Here is a 6,000-nt window from a genome sequence, read left to right on the forward strand (position 1 = left end):
GTCCCCCAGGCTGAAGTGCAGTGGTGCAATCTCAGCTCACTGCAAGCTCTGCCTCACAAGTTCACACCATTCTCCTGCCTCAGCCTCCTGAGTAGCTGGGACTACAGGCGCCCGCCACCACGCCCAGCTAATTTTTTTGTATTTTTAGTAGAGACGGGGTTTCACCGTGTTAGCCAGGATGGTCTTGATCTCCTGACCTCGTGATCTGCCCACCTCGGTCTCCCAAAGTGCTGGGATTACAGGCGTGAGCCACCGTGCCCGGCCCCAAGTCCAGTCTCTAACCCCAGAGATGGGCCCTGCCTGTTTGGGTTCTTTTTTTGTTTTTTGTTTTTTGTTTTTGTTTTTGTTTTGACACGGAGTCTTGCTCTGTCGCCCAGCTTGGAGTGCAGTGGTGCAATCTCAGCTCATTGCAGCCTCCACCTCCCAGGTTCAAGCAATCCTCCTGCCTCAACCTCCCTAGTAGCTGGGATTACAAGCACCCGCCACCACACCCAGCTAATTTTTGTATTTTTAGTAGAGACAGGGTTTCACCATGTTGGCCAGGCTGGTCTTGAACTCTTTTTTTTTTTTTTTTTTTTTTTTTTGAGACGGAGTCTCGCTCTGTCGCCCAGGCTGGAGTGAAGTGGCGCGATCTCGGCTCACTGCAAGCTCCGCCTCCCGGGTTCACGCCATTCTCCTGGCTCAGCCTCACCGAGTAGCTGGGACTACAGGCGCCTGCCACCACGCCCGGCTAATTTTTTGTATTTTTAGTAGAGACGGGGTTTCACCGTGGTCTCGATCTCCTGACCTCGTGATCCGCCCGCCTCGGCCTCCCAAAGTGCTGGGATTACAAGCGTGAGCCACCGCGCCCGGCCTGGTCTTGAACTCTTGACCACATGATCCGCCTGCCTCCCAAAGTGCTGGGATTACAGGTGTGAGCCACCACGCCGGGCCCCTTTGGGTTTTTAAATTGTTTATTTATGGCCAAGCCCGGTGTCTCACGCCTGTAATCCCAGCACATCGGGAGGCTGAGCCGGGCGGATCACGAGGTCAGGAGTTCAAGATCAGCCTGGCCAACATGGTGAAACCCTGTCTCTACGAAAATTACAAAAAAATTAGCTGGGCATGGCAGCAGGCACCTATAATCCCAGCTACTTGGGAGGCTGAGGCAGGAGAATCACTTTAAGCCAGAAAAGGGAGGGTGCAGGGAGCTGAGATCGCGCCACTGCGCTCCAGCCTGGGTGACAAGAGTGAGACTCCATCTCAAAAAAAAAAAAAAAGCCATAAATAAAAAATTTTTTAAAAAATGATAAATGTTGGCCGGGCGCGGTGGCTCACGCTTGTAATCCCAGCACTTTGGGAGGCCGAGGCGGGCGGATCACGAGGTCAGGAGATCGAGACCACGGTGAAACCCCGTCTCTACTAAAAATACAAAAAAAATTAGCCGGGCGTGGTGGCGGGCGCCTGTAGTCCCAGCTACTCGGAGAGGCTGAGGCAGGAGAATGGCGTGAACCCGGGAGGCGGAGCTTGCAGTGAGCCAAGATCGCACCACTGCACTCCAGCCTGGGAGACAGAGCAAGACTCCATCTCAAAAAAAAAAAAAAAAAAATGATAAATGTTTGCGATCCTGGCTATGTTAATGTCTGATCAGTACACGTATGTATTGAAAGGTCACTACGTACCCCATGAATATGTAAAATTATTATGTGTTCTTTTTTTTTTTTTTGGGAGAGTTTTTTGCTCTTGTTGCCCAGGCTGGAGTGCAGTGGCACAATCTCGGCTCACTGCAACCTCTGCCTCCTAGATTCAGGTGATTCCCCTGCCTCAGCCTCCGGAGCAGCTGGGATTACAGGCCTACACCACCATGCCCAGCTACTGTCTGTATTTTTTTTTTTTTTTTTTTGAGACGGAGTCTTGCTCTGTCGCCCAGGGTGGAGTGCAGTGGCGCAATCTCGGCTCACTGCAAGCTCCGCCTCCCGGGTTCATGCCATTCTCCTGCCTCAGCCTCTCCGAGTAGCTGGGACTACAGGCGCCCGCCACCACGCCCGGCTAATTTTTTTTTGTATTTTTAGTAGAGACAGGGTTTCACCGTGGTCTCGATCTCGTGACCTCGTGATCCGCACGCCTCGGCCTCCCAAAGTGCTGGGATTACAAGCGTGAGCCACCGCGCCCGGCTACTGTCTGTATTTTTAGTAGAGAGGGGGTTTCACCATGTTGGCCAGGCTGGTCACGAGCTCCTGATGTCGTGATCCACCCGCCTCAGCCTCCCGATGTGCTGGGATTACAAGTGTGAGCCACCGCACCCGGCATGTGTTCATTTTTTTTTAAAAGAAGGATAAAAAGGCCGGGTGCGGTGGCTCACGCCTGTAATCCCAGCACTTTGGGAGGCCAAGGCGGGTAGATCACTTGAGCCCAGGAGTTCGAGACCAGCCTGGCCAACATGGTGAAACCCCATCTCTACTAAAAATACAAAAAAATTAAAATTAAAAATAAAAACAAATAAAGGATAAAAAGAAAGCCAGGCCTGTTGGCGATGAAAGCTGCCCGGGGCAGCCCTCTCCCTCTTCCTGGTGCGGGTGTTGCCAGCGTGGATGTCTTTCGTGGACGTGAACTTATTTTACAAAAGGGCACTTGTTCGGAGCTAGTCCTGAGCCTGCAGTTTCTGGGAGTCACCAGCTCGAACGACGCAGGACAAGTACACTTTGGGGTGGCATGTTCTGGTGCTATTATTTTGGGGTGGGGTGTCCTTCCGTGGTACGGCTGCACCACGTTGCCTCTGTCCGCTTACTGCCCTCGGAGGATGGGTGAGCTGTTTCCACCTTTGGCTGCCGTGACCTGGGCTGCTGTGAACTTTGCAGACGTTTGTGTTTCCTTCCCGCACGGAAACTTGGACAGAAGCTCCTTGTCACGTCCCACAGTCACACGGCCCCTGCACGTGCTTAAAAGAAGCTGTGGTGTTTTTTTGTGTTTTTTGTTGAAACGGAGTCTCTGTTGCCCAGGCTGGAGTGCAGTGGCGTAATCTCGGGCTCACTGCAACCTCCTCCTCCCGGGTTCAAGTGATTCTCCTGCCACAGTCTCCCTGGGTTCAAGCGATTTTCCTGCCTCAGCCTCCCAAGTAGCTGGAATTACAGGTGCCCACCACCACGCCCGGCTAATTTTTGCATTTTTAGTAGAGACGGAGTTTCACCATGTTGGCTAGGCTGGTCTCAAGCTCCTGACCTCAGGTGATCCACCCGCTTTGGCCTCCCAAAGCACTGGGATGACAGGTGTGAGCCGCCGTGCTCGGCGGAAGCTGCGATTTTTCTTGTTCCGTGACATCCTCAAGGGAGACCCTGATTTAGAGGCAGGGAGGCTAGGAAGGAGGAAGCATCCAGCCCAGTGGAGTGGACCCATCAGAAATGCTCAGAGGCGGCTGTGCGTGGTGGCTCACGCCTGTCATCCCAGCATTTTGGGAGGCCAAGGCGGGCGGATCACCTGAGGTCGGGAGTTCGAGATCAGCCTGACCAACACAGAGAAACCCCATCTCTACTAAAAATACAATGTTAGCCGGGCGTGGTGGCAGGTGCCTGTAATCCCAGCTACTCGGGAGGCGGAGGCAGGAGAATCGCTTGAACCCGGGAGGCGGAGGTTGCAGCAAGCCGAGATTGCGCCACTGCACTCCAGCCTGGGCAACAAGAGCAAAAAACTCCGTCTCAAAAAAACAAACAAACAAAATGCTCAGAGGCAAGGGCTGAGCTTCCTCTCCAGCCTCCTCCAGAGATCACAGGGCATCACCTCACCCCACCCACCCCACCCACTGGGTCCTGGGGTAACTCCAACTGGACAGACATCAGTGGAGGCCAGGCAAGTGTTTGGTGAGCTGGAGCCACGCCCCGGGGAGAGAGCTAATCTCTGAGCCCAGATGCACCTCATCAGTGGTTCCCTCCTGCCCTGCTGGGATGTCGCCACCACAGCCCCGGTGAGTGACAGGGGACTTAGAGACACAGAACCAGCCACCAGCAGGAGGCTGACACCCTGTGTGGGACACACAGTGCCCTGGAAGCCTCCACCCCTCCGTCTGTGTTTTCATTTTTTTTTTTTTTTTTTTTTTTTTTGAGACGGAGTCTCGCTCTGTCACCCAGGCTGGAGTGCAGTGGCGCAATCTCGGCTCACTGCAAGCTCCGCCTCCCGGGTTCACGCCATTCTCCTGCCTCAGCCTCTCCGAGTAGCTGGGACTACAGGCGCCCGCCACCGCGCCCGGCTTATTTTTTTTTATACATTTAGTAGAGACAGGGTTTCACCATGGTCTCGATCTCCTGACCTCGTGATCCGCCCGCCTCGGCCTCCCAAAGTGCTGGGATTACAAGCGTGAGCCACCGCGCCCGGCCTTTTTTTTTTTTTTTTTTGAGACAGGGTCACCCAGGCTGCAGTGCAGTGGTGCAATCCTAGCTCACTGCAGCCTCAAACTGCTGGGCTCAAGCAATCCCCTTCCCTCAGCCTCCTGAGGAGCTGGGGCTACAGGTGTGCACCACCACGCCTGGCTAATGTTTGTATTTTTGCCAAGATGGGGTCTCACTATGTTGCCTAAGCTAGTCTCAAAGTCCTAGGCTCACGTGATCCTCCCGCCTAAGCCTCCCAAAGCGCTGAGATTACAGGTGTGAGCCACTGCGCACTGCCAGCCCTCCCTGGTTCCTCCTGCTGTAAAAGGGAACAGCTGAGTGAGCATCTCCGGGTGGCCGGTGGGCAGAGCTCTGGTCTCAGGTGGTTTAAACTGGACAGGCGTCACCCGGGAGCTTGACAGTGACGTGGAACCACGCGTTGGGTGACTTAAACAACAGAAGGCAACCCCTCCCCGTCCTGGGGCCCAGAGTCTGAGGTCAAGGTGTGGGCAGGCACCGCTCTCTGAGAGGCCCCACGGAGGAGTCCTCCTGCCTTCTCCAGCTCCGGGGGCACCAGGCATCCTTGGCTTGTGGCCACATTGCTACGTTCTCTGCCTTGGTCCCTGTGTCTCAATCCAAATTTCCCTCTTCTGATGAGGATGCCAGGCATTGCCTTAGGACCACCCTAACAACTTTTTTTTTTTTTTTTTTTTTTTTTTTTTTGAGACGGAGTCTCTCTTTGTCGCCCAGGCTGGAGTGCAGTGGCGCAATCTCGGCTCACTGTAAGCTCCGCCTCCCGGGTTCACGCCATTCTCCTGCCTCAGCCTCTCTGAGTAGCTGGGACTACAGGCGCCCGCCACCACGCCCGGCTAATTTTTTGTATTTTTAGTAGAGACGGGGTTTCACCGTGGTCTTGATCTCCTGACCTCGTGATTCGCCCGCCTCGGCCTCCCAAAGTGCTGGGATTACAAGCGTGAGCCACCGCGCCCGGCCTCCACCCTAACAACTTTATCCTAACTACCTCTGCCAAATAAGGCCACGTTCTGAGGTTCTGGGTGGGCGTGAGTTTTGGGGGGCACCGTTTTCCCTGGGAAGACGCAGACGCTTGTCGTTCCGTGGTAAACGCCAGAAGGCCTCATCTGATGCCCATGCATGCCCTGAGGTGGGGAAGCTGCTGTCCTCATCCTCGCTGAGCGTGGGGTCCTAGGATTCTCAGGCAGCTGGATTTGCCCATGGAGAGGCCGGCGCCCAGGCTCGGTCCCAGGACAAAGGCAGCGGCGTGATGGTCGCTGACAAAGTGGGGGCCCCCGGACCCCAAAGAGAAAGGTCCACAAAGGCTGAGCTCGGGGCAGGGGGATTTGATTCAAGAGACATTTGCAGCCATACGGCCCTTCTCAAATTTTTTTTTTTTTTTTTTGAGACAGTCTCACTCTGTCGCCCAGGCTGGAGTGCAGTGGTGCAATCTCAGCTCACTGCAACCTCCGCCTCCCAGGTTCAAGCGATTCTCCTGCCTCAGCCTTCCGAGTATCTAGGATTACAGGCACGCGCCACCACACCTGGGTAATTTTTGTATTTTTAGTAGAGACAGGGTTTCACCATGTTGGCCAGGCTGGTCTCGAACCCCTCACCTCAAGTAATCCACCCACCTCGGCCTCCCAAAGTG

This window comes from Symphalangus syndactylus, chromosome 17 (assembly GCF_028878055.3).
Source record: "Symphalangus syndactylus isolate Jambi chromosome 17, NHGRI_mSymSyn1-v2.1_pri, whole genome shotgun sequence".
Classification (NCBI taxonomy): Eukaryota; Metazoa; Chordata; class Mammalia; order Primates; family Hylobatidae; genus Symphalangus; species Symphalangus syndactylus.